The sequence below is a fragment of the Maniola jurtina genome, chromosome 19 (genome assembly GCF_905333055.1).
Source record: "Maniola jurtina chromosome 19, ilManJurt1.1, whole genome shotgun sequence".
NCBI classification, from domain to species: Eukaryota; Metazoa; Arthropoda; class Insecta; order Lepidoptera; family Nymphalidae; genus Maniola; species Maniola jurtina.
This window is the reverse complement of record NC_060047.1, coordinates 10,463,003-10,481,056: the sequence shown is the minus strand read 5'-3', so window position 1 is coordinate 10,481,056 and position 18,054 is coordinate 10,463,003. Positions and strand designations below refer to the sequence as shown.

General features: G+C 35.8%; 1 protein-coding gene and 1 long non-coding RNA gene across 6 annotated transcripts in view; one reads left to right on the top strand and one right to left on the bottom strand.

Moving 5' to 3' along the window:
• Positions 1 to 18,054, top strand: part of LOC123874806 — a 237,826-nt gene that overhangs the window by 126,755 nt on the left and 93,017 nt on the right. The window lies entirely within an intron of this gene.
• LOC123874833 lies at positions 134 to 17,395 on the bottom strand. Its single transcript, XR_006798017.1, has 3 exons — positions 17,382 to 17,395; positions 9,292 to 9,299; positions 134 to 511 (listed from the first exon to the last, which is right to left on the bottom strand). It is a non-coding gene; the product is annotated as an uncharacterized LOC123874833 (long non-coding RNA).

Here is an 18,054-nt window from a genome sequence, read left to right as displayed (position 1 = left end):
TTACGTACGCGCAGTTTAAAATAGAAATATTGATAGTAAAAGCAATGTGAATAAACAATCGTAATCCTAATCCTAATCCTACTAATATTAATATACTAATAAATGTGAAAGTGTGGATGTTTGGATGTTTGTTACTCAATCACGCAAAAACTACTGGACGGATCTGAAAGGAGATTGGCGAATTCCATAGAGTTTCAGACCCAATCTAACGGAACCGTGAGCCTCAAGCCCACGTTCACGAATCAAACTTCTCATGCTTGTTATAGTAAACCAGTCTAACAAAAAACTTCATCAAAGTCTATCAAATAAAGTTGGGAGAAAAAATATATTCACTTGAATTGCCATGTAACGGTTATTTGTAATGTGTGCTTGTGAATAATTATATTTTTGATCCCCATCTTCTAAAAGTATCAAGCTTACACAGAAAAATACTCTAAAAATATTATTAAAATTAAATGATTTCTGAATCTGAACGGTTTTTAAAAATGCTGGATCCAAATTCGCCAACCTCCTTTGTAAAGGAGGTAAATTCAAACCCTGGATTAACACATAGACTACTTTTTAGCTCGTAAAATCAATGAGTTCCCACGGGGTTTTTAAAAACCTAAATCCACGGGATCGAAGTCGCGGGCATCAGCTAGTAACTTTGTAGTTTTATTGTTTATATCGACTATCGACGTATTGCAAAACATCTCGAGGCAATTAATTTACTTTTGACATCTGCATAAGCGGAAGACAAGTGAATTGAGGTTTTGTTTCTCAATCAAAGCGATTTCCGCTGCAATAATTTATTATGGCTCGTTGATGTTTTAATCGTGTATCTCTCCATCTTGTTGTTGGTATTATTATTAACTAGCTTATTACCGTGACTTCGTCCTCTTGGATAGGTTCTACGGTTTAGGATGCGCCTTGTCTATCAGTCTGCCACAGTGCTGCTTTTTAAGAACTACCTAAGTATATGGAATCACACTATAATATTATAAAGGCGAAAGTTTGTATGTGTGTGTGTGTGTGTATGTTTGTTACTCCTTCACGCAAAAACTACTGGACGGATTTGGCTGAAATTTAGAATTGAGATAGATTATACCCTGGAAATATTACAGCGACTAAAAAATATTCAAGAGGACATCAACGAAACAAAAGAGAGTGTCCGAAAGAGCGAAACTAACCTTATTAATAAAATAAACGAGAAATTCGATGAAGTTCAAAGTAAACTGCAAAACCTACAGATTACGGTTAGTTCGCAGGAACAGAGACTTGACTATCTTGAGAAACAAGCCAGAGAAAGAAATATTGTCATTTTCGGCGTAGAGGAAAAAGAGCAAAACTACGACGACTTGCACAACAAGATTCTCGTAATATTCCACGATATAATGAAGATAGATTGTACGAGTTTGGAAATACAATCATCGAGAAGACTGGGTAAAAAAGGCGAAAAGGCTAGACCGATTATTGTAACACTTTCTACACTAAAAAGAAAAATTGAAATCTTACGAAAGAAAAAAATACTAGAAAAGGTGAACTATTACATAAAAGAAGACTACCCGCCGAAAATTTTAGAAATTAGAAAAAAACTTCGAGAAAAAGCGAAAGAACAGAGAGAAAAAGGAAAAAAAGTGATAATTAAATATGATAAAATGATTATCCTTCCACAAAAAGAGACAAAAAACAACACAAACAGAGGAAACAAACGTAATTTTCCTGAAACGTCTCCTGAAAATAATAGCGGATCTATAAGAAAAACCAAAGATACGACCCAAGTACAAAAAAAGAATATCTTGACATCTTACTGGGCCAACAAACATACACCAAATAAAAATGAGAAAAACATTACCCCAGAATCCACAGTAGCATCCTATAATAGTGGCGCAGCAGAATAGCAATTATCATCTAAGGACCCTCCCCCTCCTCCAACATGGTTGGTCACCGCGGAGGAGTACGACCCAAACCCCCCAGTTTCATCTACATCATTTCAACTCAAAACATTAAAAATTTGCACATACAATGCTAGATCTCTCGCTTCTCCGGAGAGACTCCTAGAACTAAAACTTGCCTTACGAAAAATTAACTTCGATATAATAGGCCTTGCTGAAGTAAGACGCGAAGGGTGTGGTATAGAAGAACATACAGACTTTATTCTATTCTATAAGGGAGAACATCCAGGATCACACGGAGTAGGATTTATAGTGAAAAAAGAATATAAGAAGAATATTATTAATTTCTCTGGCCTCTCAGAAAGAGTAGCACTCCTACAGTTAAAATTTAACTTTCTACCTATTTCTATTATACAAGTATACGCCCCAACAGATTCGTCAACTGAAGAGGACATACTCCACTTTTACAAAACTTTAGAAAAAGCACATGAAATTGCAGATAAAAATGTTATAGTGATTGGCGATTTCAATGCCAAAATTGGTCAACCAAAGAGTAGTGAAAAGCTAATAATGGGCAGATATGGCTACGGAGTAAGAAATAAAAAAGGTGAAATTTTAATTTCATACGCCTACGAATATAAGCTAGCCATTGTTAACACCTATTTCAACAAAAAGGCAAATAGACGATGGACTTGGATCTCTCCAGACCGAAAAATTAAAAACGAAATAGATTACGTTTTGACTAACTTACTGAAATACGTCACAAATATCGAGGTACTTAGTAAATTTGATTTTCCATCTGACCACCGATTAGTGAGAGTCACTTTAGAAATAAAACATTTAAAAAAGAGTAGGAAAACTTACAAATCTTCTATATACATACCAAAGAGCGAATCAGAAATCCAATTATATATCACAAACCTAGAAACAAATCTTAAAGAACTAGATTCCTTCAACAGAACGTATGATGCAAATGCTATTCAAATCTACTACAACATATTAGAGACATCAATTAAAAATAGTTTAGAAGCCAACAACATTCAGAGTAAGAACAAAGATGACATTCTAAGTGAAGAAACCAAAAAGCTCATAAAACAGCGCTCCGAACTTATAAAAAGTGCAGATAAAGATAGAGACGCGCGACGTCAATTAAGTGAATCATTCAAAAGGACAAATAAAGCAATCCGAAACGACTATGAAAAATATAGACAGTCAACAATAGTAAAGAATGTAAATAAATTTAGAAGCTGCAAGAAGGCTATGAAAGAACTAAATACACATAAAGACTGGATTCAGACTCTAAAAGCAGGTAAAAGAGAAACAAGGACAAGAAAAGAACTACTGGATTGCGCTACCGACTTTTATAGACAACTTTATATGGTACTACCAGAAATACAAAATACGGGAATAGAAATGGAAAGAGACTATATAGAGGACGAATTAAAACCAATAGATGAAATCGAAATAATAAAATGTATCAAAACACTGAAGACGGAAAAAAGCACAGGACCCGATAATATACCTAATGAGCTATTAAAAATTGCAGCTTATCAATTAGCAACACCAATAGCTCACTTATTTAATATGGTCTTAAATACTGGAACCGTTCCCGAACAATGGACCTCATCGGACATAATATTACTGTATAAAAAAGGCGATCCGATGGACATATCCAATTACCGACCAATCAGTCTTCTTTCGAGCATTTACAAACTGTTCACCAGTGTTCTATTGAACAGAATTGGCCCTCAAATCGATAAATACCAACCAATTGAGCAAGCTGGATTTCGGACGGGTTTCTGTACAATAGACCACATACACGCAATGGAACAAGTCATCGAAAAATACAAAGAATTTAACAAAACCCTCTATATCGCCTTTATCGATTACACCAAGGCGTTCGATACTATCTCTCATGACTCAATTTGGAGAGCATTAATTGAATGTCAAATACACAGAAAATATATTGACATACTCAAAGCAATCTACAATAACAGTACCAGTAGAATCAAACTAGAGACCAGAGGCAATGTAATTCAAATTAGGAGAGGAGTCAGACAAGGAGACCCGTTGTCTCCAAAGTTGTTCATTGCAGTATTGGAGGACATATTCAAAAAACTAGACTGGACACACGAAGGTATCAAAATTTCAAAACGCTACCTAAGTCATCTACGGTTCGCAGACGACATCGCCCTTTTTGCAGAAAATAGTAACAATCTTGAAAAAATGATACAATCCTTAGATACAGAAAGTAAAAAAGTCGGTCTTCATATGAATACAAATAAAACTAAAATTATGACTAACAGTTACCACAAACAAATATATTTAAACAACACAGAAATCGAATACGTAAATTCCTACATATACTTGGGAAAGCAAGTCTCATTTAGCGAACTACATACAGAAGAAGAAGTAGATAGAAGAATTACATTAAGTTGGAACAAATACTGGGCGCAAAAAGAGATTATGAAAGGAGACTACAGTATGCATATAAAAAGAATTATAATGGATACATGCATACTCCCTACGCTAACTTACGCCAGTCAAACCTGGGTCTACACCAACAAAATTAAGCAGAAGGTAGCCGTTTGCCAAAGAGCTATGGAGAGAAGCATTTTAAAGTTACGCAGGCTGCATAAAGTCACAAACAAAAACATAAGAAAAAAGACGAAACTGACCGATGCATTGCAACGAGCATTACAGTTGAAATGGAGATGGACAGGACACCTTGCTAGAACGACTGATCAAAGATGGACACTCGCAACTACAACATGGCCTGGTCCTGCAGGAAAAAGACGAGTGGGAAGACCAAGGTCACGCTGGTGTGATGATTTAATACCCATAGCGGGTAAAAACTGGATAAAAAATGCAAAGGATAGAGTTAAATGGCAGAAACTGGGGGAGGCCTATACCCAATGAGGGATCCTTATCGATAAAATAAATGTATATAGACTAACACTAGCATATTATACTAACATTAATTAGGTTAAGAAACTAAATTTGTAATAGTTAAGATTATACATGAGGAAAAATTTGTAAGATAAGGAATAAATAAATAAAGGCTTAATAATAATACCCTGGATTAGCACATAGGCATTTTTTCCCGGAAAATCAAAGAGTTCCCACGGGATTTTTAAAAAACCTTCATCCACGTGAACGAAGTCGCGGGCATCAGCTAGTTTTATATACTTTTGTATTATTTTTAATCAAAAATTCACAGGCTAAACTAGCCATGTTAATTTTTTTTGTTTGATTTATATTAGTAACTATTTAATATGTGTGGGGCATATCGTCATGTCTTGTGAATGTAGGTTCTGATAAAAAGGGTTAATTTCAACGGAATGTTTTAATACCTAAATCTATACACCGATATCATGGGTAAAAGCTAATCACGAAACAATTTTGGCTTTAAAAATCTACTGTTCTAAAACTTTTAAAGTTAGCCATATTATTTCAACGGTTTTTAAGACTACCTTCTCTAGTATCTGCGTCTTAAATAAGAAGATAATTAATAGAAGAGTTAGAAGGAGGAAAGCTGAAAAGGAGATTACTTCTTTGTATAAAAACGTGGAAGTCAAATTTTGTTTTTATTAAAAACAAGGATATAATACAAGAGAATTGACGACAAGATCCATAATAGGATTGCCACTTTAAAGATCCTGTGACGGTGACTATGAAGGCACGATAAAGGGCAGCATGATTTAAAAAAATCTAAGCGACCAAGATTACGTTAATATAAAAAGAATATAACGGCCGGTACAAGGGGATAGGGTTGTCGACACTTCCAGAATTTCCAAAAGAATAAAAAACTATAACCGAAAAGTTATACCTAGTTCTTTTGTATGATTGGACCCAAACTATTATTATCAACGATATTTTTTTTCTATCAATTTTGCTATCAATGTTTGCTAACAGACTTCAATAAAGGATTTTCATCTTCTTCTCTATGGTCGATAAGGCAGATCAGCAGAAAATAAGTATTATAAAATACAATTAAATGAAATCATTTTATAATAATTTTTAGCTATTTTCATATTTTTATTTAAAAAAACTTCTAACTACACCTTAATGGTGCTTGTGTGTTGTATTTATCTTTATCTTTCCTCTTTTAGTTAATATGGGCCAAAAATCAAAACATAAACGTCGTTATAGACTTAGACTTACGTTTTGCTTTATGCTGCACCTTAGTGCAACGCTTTAGTTCATTTCTACGCATTTGGACTTATTTGATAAACTCAGTGCCTTTTTGTGAGCTTTCACCTGAGCTTTCGCCATTTTCCAGAACTTGACAACCCTATCAACGCCCGAGGCTAGCAATTTCCTTTTCGCTCCCGAAATACGCGAAGAAATATGCGGTACAACTTTGATTGTACATCAGAGGAAGAAAGAAAGAAACTTTGTTTGCGTTGAACAAACGGTCTCCGTCGTCGCCTGGCAAGTCTTTCGTGCCTTAATTATAAGGGTCATAGTATGCCGCCTCCACCGTCCATCATTCTGCCCTGTTTACAACAGTCATTAGCGTGTTTCGTGATAATCCTGAATTTCTTACTTTTATTTTTGCGGGCAATCTTTGTTGGGAGTTGGGACTTGTTGTGCTTTTCCTGTTGTGCCTATAGTTGGCGACTGGCTGACATGGCAATCGGGGTGGAGACGCCCCGGTGTAGGATAGGGCGGGTGGCGTGCGGGTATCTGAGGCGTCTTCCGCCTCATACCCCTATTGGCATGTTGACTTGACGCATATTATACTTGATTGTAATAACTTTATTTATAAAAGTAACCGAAGTCTGTGCTAATACTGAAACCATAATATCATTTAGGTGCAATACCTAAAGTTTGCAATGAAAATAGCATATTAATTGGAAAACAAAATATAGGTACATATATTATGACTTCGAATATTCTTCAATCAAATTACCTATTTTAAAAACATAGATCGTTATATTTAAAAAACGATGTGTTTTTAATCTTTCTATATTTTGTCATAAAATAAAATCTTCTGATTATTTTAAGGTTCAAAAACATACATGATTTTCGGCTGATTATTATATGGTTTGAAAACATGATTTTGGTTTTTTTTCTAACTTAAAAACATCTCGAATCAATAGAACAACAGTCGAATCAACAGTCGAATCAATAAAATTCTCAGGTATAATAATAAATGGCAATTGCACTGCCATTATCTAATAAATATTACTTTAAAAGATACAATATAGTGCCCTTAGCCAGTGTTAATTTTGTTTAAAAGTTTGTACATTATTATAGAAAATCCTTTCAGGATTAAACGGCAATTTGGACGCCTCTCGCGACTCCATATTTCTGCTTCAGCTTATTTTATTACCGTATTTTTTGGCAACAGCGACCTTATAAATATAAATGTTTACCAAAACCACCACATCAGACAATCATCGCACATAAATCAGCGCAATTAACTGAATTTTGCTGAAACTTTTTGCGCTGAACCCACAAATTCCCTAAATCTCTCATAAATCCAACCCAAGGCTTGTCAACGAGAAATCTCTTTCGCCAAAAACTGTTCTAAATTAAATTTTGTGTGCGGCATCATTTATTAACATATACGACATGTTTTTATCTCAGACTACTTAGAAAAGATAGACTGTTAATCAGGAGCCAACAGAATAATGTGAAGCTTGTTTAGAAAAGTCAGCCACAGAGAGGCGTTCATTTATTCTGCAGTACGCATACAACTATAACGGTCCTGCTTTACTAAAAACTAAAGAAAAAAATTGGTAGAGCCCTAGCAACAAACAATTTTATAAAAGTGCATTCAGTTTGTATGACATTCAAAAGTGCAGCGCACAATTTTCAAGTAGGTAGTAAGGTTTGAAAATATTCCTCCAGATCTTAGACAGAATGCGCATTTAGCAAAAGTTTATTAAAATCACACTAATATTATAAAGGAGAAAGTTTGTACTCTTGTTTGTTACTCTTTCACGCAAAAACTACTGGACGGATTGGGCTGAAATTTAGAATAGAGATAGATTATACCCTGGATTAGCACATAGGCTACTTTTTATCCCGGAAAATCAAAAAGTTCCACGGGAATTTTAAAAAACCTACATCCACGCGAACGAAGTCGCGGGTATCAGCTAGTTTAATAAGAAATTAAATTGTGTTACATTTTCTGACTCGCAAATTACACACAAGTTTTGGGATTGCCTTTCATAATGCTTCATATTAATGAACAGTTTGTTTGAATCTCTGTCTATATAATTCCACAGTCTGTAGCTAAAACAGATGTTCCATCTTCGCTTGACGGATGGGTCAGACGAGGTCGCCCGCCATCTTGGGAGATTCCCGCCAATCGGCGCGTCCCGGGGTGCCTGTCAACGCGTGAACGAAACAATTACCAGGATCGCAGCTTGACGGACCAGGTTAATCTGAAACCGGAGATCGTTTTTGAAACTTTAGTCTAAGTAACTTTACACTAAGTAGGGAAATTGGAGTCAATGAAAATATAGAGTTTGTAGCTGTATAAAGCTTTTTGTCTGTTACTTGGAAAATATTTCTGATTTAAAATACTATTCTGTCAGTAAAAGTGGGTTTATATTACAGAGCACTGAATTTAGTGACTATTTTAGACTAAAAGCGGAATTTGGAGGATAGCGACGCAGCGTTAACCTCCGTCCGTCAGTCAGTCAGTTAAGAATAGCTATTTACTGGTCTGGAATACCTACATAACTGGATTGGAACTGTATTAAGATAATGTCCACAACAGGAATTTTTACGTATTAGTAACCACAATTTTTCTACATTAATAACTGATAAGATTATTAACAGGTGTAATTTTTGGAAAGCGTGGGGTGTTATTAAAATAGATTTTTTTGTACTAATTCAAGACTTACAGCAATTTAGGTACCTACCTAATAAAAGAGTGCACGTTTCACGCACAATTTAGATAAAAGAGGAAAAGCAAATGAACCGAAGTAAGCGTGATAAAAATAAATCAATTATTTATCGTTATTATCACTAGTAAAAGAGCATGTCTTCTATATTATAAACCACAACATTTTAAAACGCTCTAGAACAAACGGAAAGCTTTGATATACCGCCACAGCCCACAGCCTATTAAATACAATATTGCAGTATACGTTTAACTAGCGGTTTATTAACTCGCAACCTCCAATCAAACCGCACCTGTGCGTCTCGCCGTGATCTCTCTCGTTTTAATGAAGACGCCTCAGTCCCGGCGCAGGTGTCCACGTTTCCCGAACCCAAATCGACGACTCATTATGTTGTTTAATTCATTATGCGCTTTGTTTTCTTGCTCCGTTTTTTGTCCAGCCCGCGAATAACTTTACTGTCTCCACCACAATTTATTGCGCCACAAAGGTGCCATTGTAAATCGTGTCAGCCCGCTTTAACATATGTTGGTAATTAAGTTGTAAAGTTTTTAAACCTTTACGACTATCAGGGGAAGGAGTGAATCGAAATATCGCCGGCGCACCGCTTTGTGCGCACACGAAAAATGCATTTAATTCCCTCTAAACAATAGAGTTAAATGAGGTACGGACTGCGGGCCCATTTCGTGATAAAGAAACAAAAAAAAAGCGAAATGTACCGCCGCGCACGTAACAGTCGCATTTTTATTTTCTCGTGCGGCAACTTTTTGAACTGCAATGGCATCGACAACTCGAGCTACATCGTTTTGCGTTTCGTTTCGAATCTCGATTACGTACACTCATTGACGTTTCCAACGTGCCTCTAGGAAATAAGAACGTCATTGAATAATAAAGTGCGCCATTTGAAAATAGACCTAAATGGAAAAGCAATTGAGATGAGATTCCTTCGTACGATTCCGTCTACACATGACGCGTTAGAAATAGACGATGTAGAATCCTTTAAAGATAAAACAAGAGATTCCGCTCGGAACCTATAAATCAGTTCGAGGCAATTTAATCCTTATCCACGGACCGTTAGAGCTCCATATGGGATGTACGATAATTCTCGTAGAGGCTTGAAATAAAAGTTATTGAATGATCTCTGATTAGATGATTATCGGGAAGAAGTTGCCTTGGATCGTGGCTCGGTACATTTTATATGGTAATTGAAATGTAATATAAGTATTCGCTTTTGAGACGTTCATTATCGAGGGGTTTACGATGTTCGGTATTGGTAACACGAGGAAAGGCTTCAGATTAACATTGTGTATAGGAATTAGGTATTCGAATAATTATCGACAGTACGGGTATCGATTACGGGAATTTTAATGAGCGAATCGGATACACAAGGTCACCTTACATTATTTATAAGCGATGGTATTCGACCTGCACCTTTGGAGTCGACCGTATAAAAAAAGGACAAAAGCACCGGCAGATGCGTCGAAAGACTCTGCACAATTAATTTTATATAAAAATAACGTCTTTATCTAGAGGAAACCATTTCTCTGAAGATTTGACGTGTTATAAATTTCCGTGGATGTTTTTTTCTATAGTTTCGGATGCCATATGCTGGGGTGCGATGTTTTATTCAAGCGTGTTCGGTCAGATTTGTTGAGACCACGTTGGGCCACCAGTTTTTGTGACATATGTTTGTGGTCGCGCTGTACCCGGGCCTCTATTACTTTTTCGCAAATACAATTTTGAACTATGCGACGATGTAGTTTAGTAGTTCCGTAACTGTGCTGTAACTTGTTTTTTTTTGTTTGTGTGAAAAAAATGCGCTCTGTTAATTGCTTTGCTTAATTCCTTGGGCTACCCAGTTTATATCATTACTAGCTGATACCCGCGACTTCGTTCGCGTGGATGTAGGTTTTTTAAAATTCCCGTGGGAACTCTTTGATTTTCCGGGATAAAAAGTAGCCTATGTGCTAATCCAGGGTATAATCTATGTCCATTCTAAATTTCAGCCCAATCCGTCCAGTAGTTTTTGCGTGAAGGAGTAACAAACATACACACACACACACACACACACACATACAAACTTTCTCCTTTATAATATTAGTGTGATTTTTTTCAACGATGATTATTTACTCCACATTCTTGCCATACTTACTTAAAATGAATTGATTCATTACTAATTTCTGTTATACAAAAATAACTAAATTAGTCTATCTATATATTGTTTTTTCCATTTTTCTTTTTGCCTATTCTTTTCTATGTAATTAGGTTTATCAGTTTATTATAAACAAACAAGAGAACAACTAGAATTGTCCGTGTGTTTAACAAATTAAAACTATTAAGTCTCAAACCTATTTCGTTCCCTGCAATACACCTAAATGAAAATTTTGTATGCAAAAAATTTATGAAACCGTAACACGAAAACGCCATCAATACACAAATGGATTCTGACCAAACCCCTGCCCCGGGCGACAGATGGTCGGACCTACCCCACCGTTCATGTTTCGATTATTTCTATAGCTTTTTTGGTTATACCGTCTATACAAAATATTAAATCAACAAATAGAGCGAACGACAAAAGGCCGATGGCGATTTTGCCACAATAAACGATTTATACGTATTTATACTTTGCACGGTCTTAATGACCCATGTGAACAAATTTTCGTCACAATAATGTGTTGAAAAATATAATATTAGATTTGTAATTAAGTTAAAAGCTGGTCAATAGACGTGACCTATTTTGGTTTTGTAGTCAGTTTAACTGTATAGTAATTTTGGCGAGGGAGATGTGCTACAATTGATAATTAAACGTTAAGACCTATAGGATAAATGATTACCAAAGTAAAGCAAAGTTGGCTCAAGTTGTTACCTTGATTGGTTACTGTCCCGCACCTCAAAAGGAAAAAAAAAACCGGGATGGCCAATCAGCTAACTACGCAAGAGACAATATAGACGCGAACTCTCTATTCCTTCATTCTCATAGCCTGATGGCGAAAGATTAGGCGCAGGGCCAAATTTAAATCCCTGAAATATTGTGAAGGTTATAAAATGTTAAGTTATAAACCATATTGCTTTGATGGCCGTTGAAAGGTTATCTTCAGTCCATAAAGCGCATATGGAGGGACTAAACTAAACGATGGCGTCACGGCGCCTAACCTAAGTTTGTTTAACCGGCGCCAAGCATATGGTGTTAAAAACTTAAAATCCTCGTGTTCAAAACTTCAAACTACACAATGACCCAAAAAAAAAAGAGTTGTTAATTTTTTCCCTGGAGATCGTAAAACTTTGCCCCCACTTGTGAAGATGACTTGGGAACTTTCTAAGCTACTGGACGCGTGTTTTATTTTTCAAGTGGACATTGTATTTTGTTAGAATTTTTTAGTTACATTAATGGAATGTCTTTTTATAGATAACTTATATTTTTCTTTGAACAGCATTTAATACAATTTTATTCTCTTTTCGGCCAATAACATAAAAATAATATAAGGTTTTTTCTAATATACCGAAACTAAAAGTAAGTTGTATATTGTATTAATAAGTAAAGTATACCTATTGGTCGCGGCCTAGGTATGACCACTTTACTGCAAATGGGATTGAATACGATGGCATTTTTTTTTAATTGCAAGCAAACGAGCATATTATAGAAATTCTGTAATCTTTTTGCTAAACTTCGATTCTTTAATTTTTCGAAATGAAAGTAGCCAATGTCACTCTCTAGGTCTTTAATTAGCCTGTGTATTATGCAAAAAGGATTGCTCGGTTGCAGAGTGATTGACGGAAAAACCAACAAAGAAACACACTTTCACCATAATATTAGTCGGATGATAATATTAGATTTCCAAAGGTCTGATGACCCTACAGTAAAATTGTAACTTAAAACATAGCTTCAAAATAATAAACAAGTAGATACTCTTCCGAACATCATATAACAAGTGTACCTAAATTAAAAATTTATAACACCCCCGACCAGTGAAGGTTACAGTAACTAGAAAAGAGCTGATAACTTTCAAACGGCTGAACCGATTTTCTTGAATTATGGCTAAGAACACTCTCGATCAAGCCCCATCTTTCAAACAAAAAAACTAAATTAAAATCGGTTCATTCGTTTAGGCACTACGATGCCACAGACAGATACACAGAGACACAGATACACAGATACCTACACACGTCAAACTTATTATAACACCCCTCTTTTTGGGTCGGGGGTTAAAAACAAGGATGTATTACGCTGTAATCACTAAAGTTGCATGCCATTGTTTAATCTCCGTAAGTAGCAAGACCTGGAAATAGGCTTGAAACAAAGTGCACTTAAAAATAAAAGAGCTTGCCCGTCTAGTCACAGTGTATCGTTAAAGTTAACTGTTGCAGTAAAAATACTTGAGATATCTTCAGCATGAAGCCTGGGAAAACTATAATTGGTTTCGCGAATAATACCTACTTCATTTTTATTAATTGCGTTTGAACAAAAGAATAATATGTTAGTATACTGAGAACAAAATGTTTTCTAACCTTTTATGAAACTTGATTTTCGTCATTTTTGGTGCTGATAGCAGCAGTGAGCGTCTTGTGAGTGTATTCGGAACTAAATATTAATGATGAGACATCTGTCAATATATGGTGTCAACATGAAGACGAATCACCCTTACCATCTAGGTGCCTAGTGCACTTCGACCGCCCATTTAGACCAGACCCATTTTTTCACGAACATGAAAGCTGTGGAATTAACTCCCTTCTCCCTTCCTATTAGATTACAACATGGGGTTATTCAAGGGGCAGATAAACGAATTCCAGAAAGGCCGGCAACGCAAAGGTACCTCTAAAGAAAAAAAAAGTTTCCTCTGGTACTGTACATGTTCATGGACGGCGGTAATCACTTAACATCAGGTGACACGCCTGCTCAATTGCTCGCTATTTTTATTTAATAAAAGCGATTTGACACAGAGGCAATTATAATTCCCGGTACGCTTGGTGGGGCGCTTCGAATCGGCACAAAAAATAACTGTTGTATAGAAGCAGGCGTTATAATCCGCCAAACCAGACAAATTTGTATGGTGCAACATGCAGCATGCGATATGCGTCGCCCTCCCACTGCTAAACATGCAGGAAAAGCCAGCCATCAAGCAAGCAAATCCCAAAATGTGGGTCGAGTGGTTTTGGTTCATTTTTTATAGCACCTACGAGCGTATTTGTATACCTATGTCTATTTCAATGCATGAGGCACATTAACTATGAAGACCCAGACAAATAGTTCAACACTCAGGTTTCAACACTTAGGTAAGCTAACACCAACCTATTATTACTCCCACTACGTTGATGATACCTACGCATTAAATACCCCTTGATACATTAACTTAAGCGCCGCGCTTGGATTACTTCATTTGCTGAACACATTTTTTACAGTCATTTTGTGTATCATAATGACTCTATTATTTCTAGAGGTCTACATGATATTCTGTGTAATATTTTTCTTACAAGATGATGCTACAACCTCATCTATTTAAATATGAGCTCTTTTGGTTTTATGGAATGACTAGCGACCCGCCCCGACTTCGCACGGGTGGACACTACCACGAAAAATCCTATCTATTTTCCGGGATAAAATATAGCCTATACGGATTCGGAAGAATCCCTCTAAGTAATGGTAAAAGAAATTTTGAAATCGGTCCAGTAGTTTTTGAGCCTATTCAATACAAACATACAAAAATACAAAGGTTTCCTCTTTATAATATTAGTATAGAAAAGTGACCTATTTTACTATTTAACTATACCTACCCATGCAAAGGACCACACTTTTGTATTTATTTAGTAAAAATTCCGAATATTATGTGAAACTGATTGTGTAGACTGTAAGAGTATTTCGTTTGTACTTCTACAACTATATCAATATAATGTACATTATATTTCCAAGAGGATATGTTAGGTATAATTTATACAAGCGGAGCTATATTTGCATTGTTTTACACAATCATTGAAAAATACGAAGCCCGATTATATTTATTTGTGTAGAAAATATAAAGACCTCATAACTCGTCCCTATTCTTTCTTTAATAGTTTGTTCATCCATTTATGTGTACGCAAAACATTAGATTAATTTAGACAAAAATTACAGTTCGAAAACATAGTAGGAAGGTATAGCCAGAGAAAATTACAGCTCCAATTTTGATAAAAATTGACCCACTAAAACCCGAGGTATTAGTTTGACACATCCGAACCAAGAGCAGGAGCTACCAAGCATTAAAATATCAAACTTTTTCAGATCATCGTCGATAAGTTAAAAAAACCTTTTTCCAAAAATTCATCGAAGCGTTTATCATACAATAATTTAATATTTCATCAATCATTTCACAAGGAAAAGCAATTTATAAGGCCATATGCCGACACCTCGAAATCTCTACCTGGTGTTAAAAAGGGACAAAAAAAGGTGACAATAACTTACATGTATACTAACCAGATACGAGGATATCTCAATTTATGGAGTCAAAGGAATCGCGTTTAGGGATTTTAAAGGAAACGATTTGTTCGTGGAAGGCCTTGCTAGGTGCTTTTGGCGGCAAATATTTTGGATTATTATCTCGAAATATATATTTTGTGACTCTATTAAAGATATTTAAAGTTTAGCTCACACTAACAAGCGATGACAATTTTATTTTGGTGTCATTTGCTCATACTAAAAATTCTAAATTTTCTAAACGTTATAATTAATTTCTACTTTTGGGTAATAATTTTACCATAAAGCGCTCATCAACGGCCTTGAACCAAGAATGCTGAAATTTTGCACGGAAGTTTCTCTACATAGTAGATAAAAAATAAAGCCTGATTTTTAAAAATTCCCACGGGATAGAGAATAAGGCGATTTATATTGTTTTCACCGAGTGAAGCTTTGGGGGTCGCTAGTGTAATATAAAAATCATATTGTACTTATACTTACCTTACTTACACTTGTATCTATAATTTTTTATATCAAATATTAATAAGGTAAGTAATGTCGAGCTTACTTTACCAATTATTTATTAATGTTTCTAATTAAACTTAAATTGGAAAGGGGCTAGGATGTTACTATTAGGGTGGAACACCCTCGCTGCGTCTGGTGGTCCTATATAGTACTAAAATTGCATTTAGGGGAACAATGTCGTGAATTCCCTGAACACACCTAAGTGCAGCCAATATACAGTTATAAAAGAGCTTATTCTGTGTCGATTTATTTAGATACGCCTAATTTGAGACCACTCGCGCGTAACCAACTAAAATTCCTAATTCCCCTAATTCCTAAATTTGAATAAAATATCGCTTGATGCTATCGACCAATCAGGTTCTAGGTAAACTTGACAACTCATTCTTACGAAAACCCTTGAAGTGTGAACAGTTAATACAATAAAAAACCGGCGAAGTGCGAGTCGGACTTACACACCAATGGTTCTGTACCATCGTATAAGAAATAAAACATATTTTTTTCTGATGTAACCACAAATTCACGGTTTTTGGATTTTCCCTTTACCTGTGCTATACCTATGACGTTACTATCTGTCAAACAATTTCTAGACCTACGAGAAACTCATACTAATATTATAAATCCAAAAGTGTGTCTGTCTGTCTTTCTGTCTCTCTGCTAGCTTTTCACGGTCCAACAGTTTAACAGATTTTGATGAAAGGTAGAGAGTAGAGACTCAGCTTACGTCCCGGGGAAGGACATAGGCTACTTTTTACCCCGGAAAATCAATGTGTTCCCAGGGGATTTTTAAAAACCTAAATCTGCGTGGATTTAGGTTTTAGGATTAGGGTTAGGATTTAGGGACACAGTCATAGGCATCATCTAGATCCCTATTCGTTTTCATTTCCTTGACGGGTCTTGGCAGACACGACTGACAGACAGACAACGAAGTGACCCTATAAGGGTTCCTTTTTTCCTTTTGAGGTACGGAACCCTAATAAAGCTATGGAGACAAAATATCAGGTCCCCCAAGGAAGGTGGGTTCTAAGAAGCCGATGGTTATCGCCTCTATGCTTTGTGCTCGGCGCCGCTAACGAAGTTTCGTTTTTGTACCTGTTTTAGGGTTACTCGAAGGGTTCCTATAGTTAAGTTATTTATCTTCGTTCGGAAGTTCCGATTGAGCTGTTTATCCCTAATCTTGTTTAGAACGTCTCTTGGTCCACCCTCCTGTATGGTTGTGAATCTTGGGTTCTCCTAAAGGAAGTAACTAATCGCCTGCAAGCTTTCAAAATATAGATTTACAGGAAAATGTTCAAGATAACCTGGAACACCAAACATCAAGGTACTGGAATTGGCCCACAAAGAGAAAGAACCCATGTCCACCAGCATGCAAAGGAAGCTCGCTTTCTTTGGACATTCACAGAGAGGAAGACAATTCTCATACCCAAGATTAGTGTTGGAAGGTAGAAATGCAGGCAAAAGAGCTCGAAGTTGCCAAAGATGCATATGGTTGGACCAAAGGGTTCGACGAATATAAGGGAGTGGACAGGGCTTAGTTATGTAAAAAGAGACGGCTTTAGATTATAGAACTTCTAGCCAGCATTTCCAAGACCTTCCGAGAAGCTAAAGACTTCAACCTAGGGAAGCAGGCAATAGGCTTCAATTATTTATTTCAGACAGTTTGCTAGTTACAGAACACACAACATGCCAACAGGTTCAAACTTGCCAGTTTTTTTCGTCACACTGTCCCCAACGTCAGTGGCCACCGACGTCATGATTAGAGAGAGATAGCTGATAATAGATGGCTACCGACAACTGACAGTTTAGGTTTCAGTATTACTGAACTGACAAGATTCGATTTACGATTGAGCATCGGGCAATATCTCCCGAAGTGGTTGTACCAGTTGACAATGCCTGATTTATCTTAATGGTTGGAGACACATGATAGCCGGCATGCTGTCGTTAATTTGTAATGGTATAATATTATGGGCATTGTGCAATTGTAATTTCATAAAGTCTCTTACATATACTTATTTGAACAAGTTGCATAGACCATTGCTATTTTTTTGTAACCTGTATCATCTGGTGGTAAAGAGTTTTTAAAATAAGTAGACAAAAACTCTGTCAATAACTTGGTAAACAAAAAAAAATAAAGACTACTTAAAAACTCTTGAAAATATTAAAATTTGCCAAAATGAAGCAACTTAATATATAGGGAATAAAATATAAGAAAAACTATGTAAAATTATGTATTAATCAGGCTGGAGATGAAACTAAAAATAAAACCATCATCACCAAAGATCTACCTAAAATTAATAGAGATATGCAAAAAATACTTAAACATAGTTTCAGAAAGTAATTTCAATGAATAGATAGGTTTAATAATATTAATTAC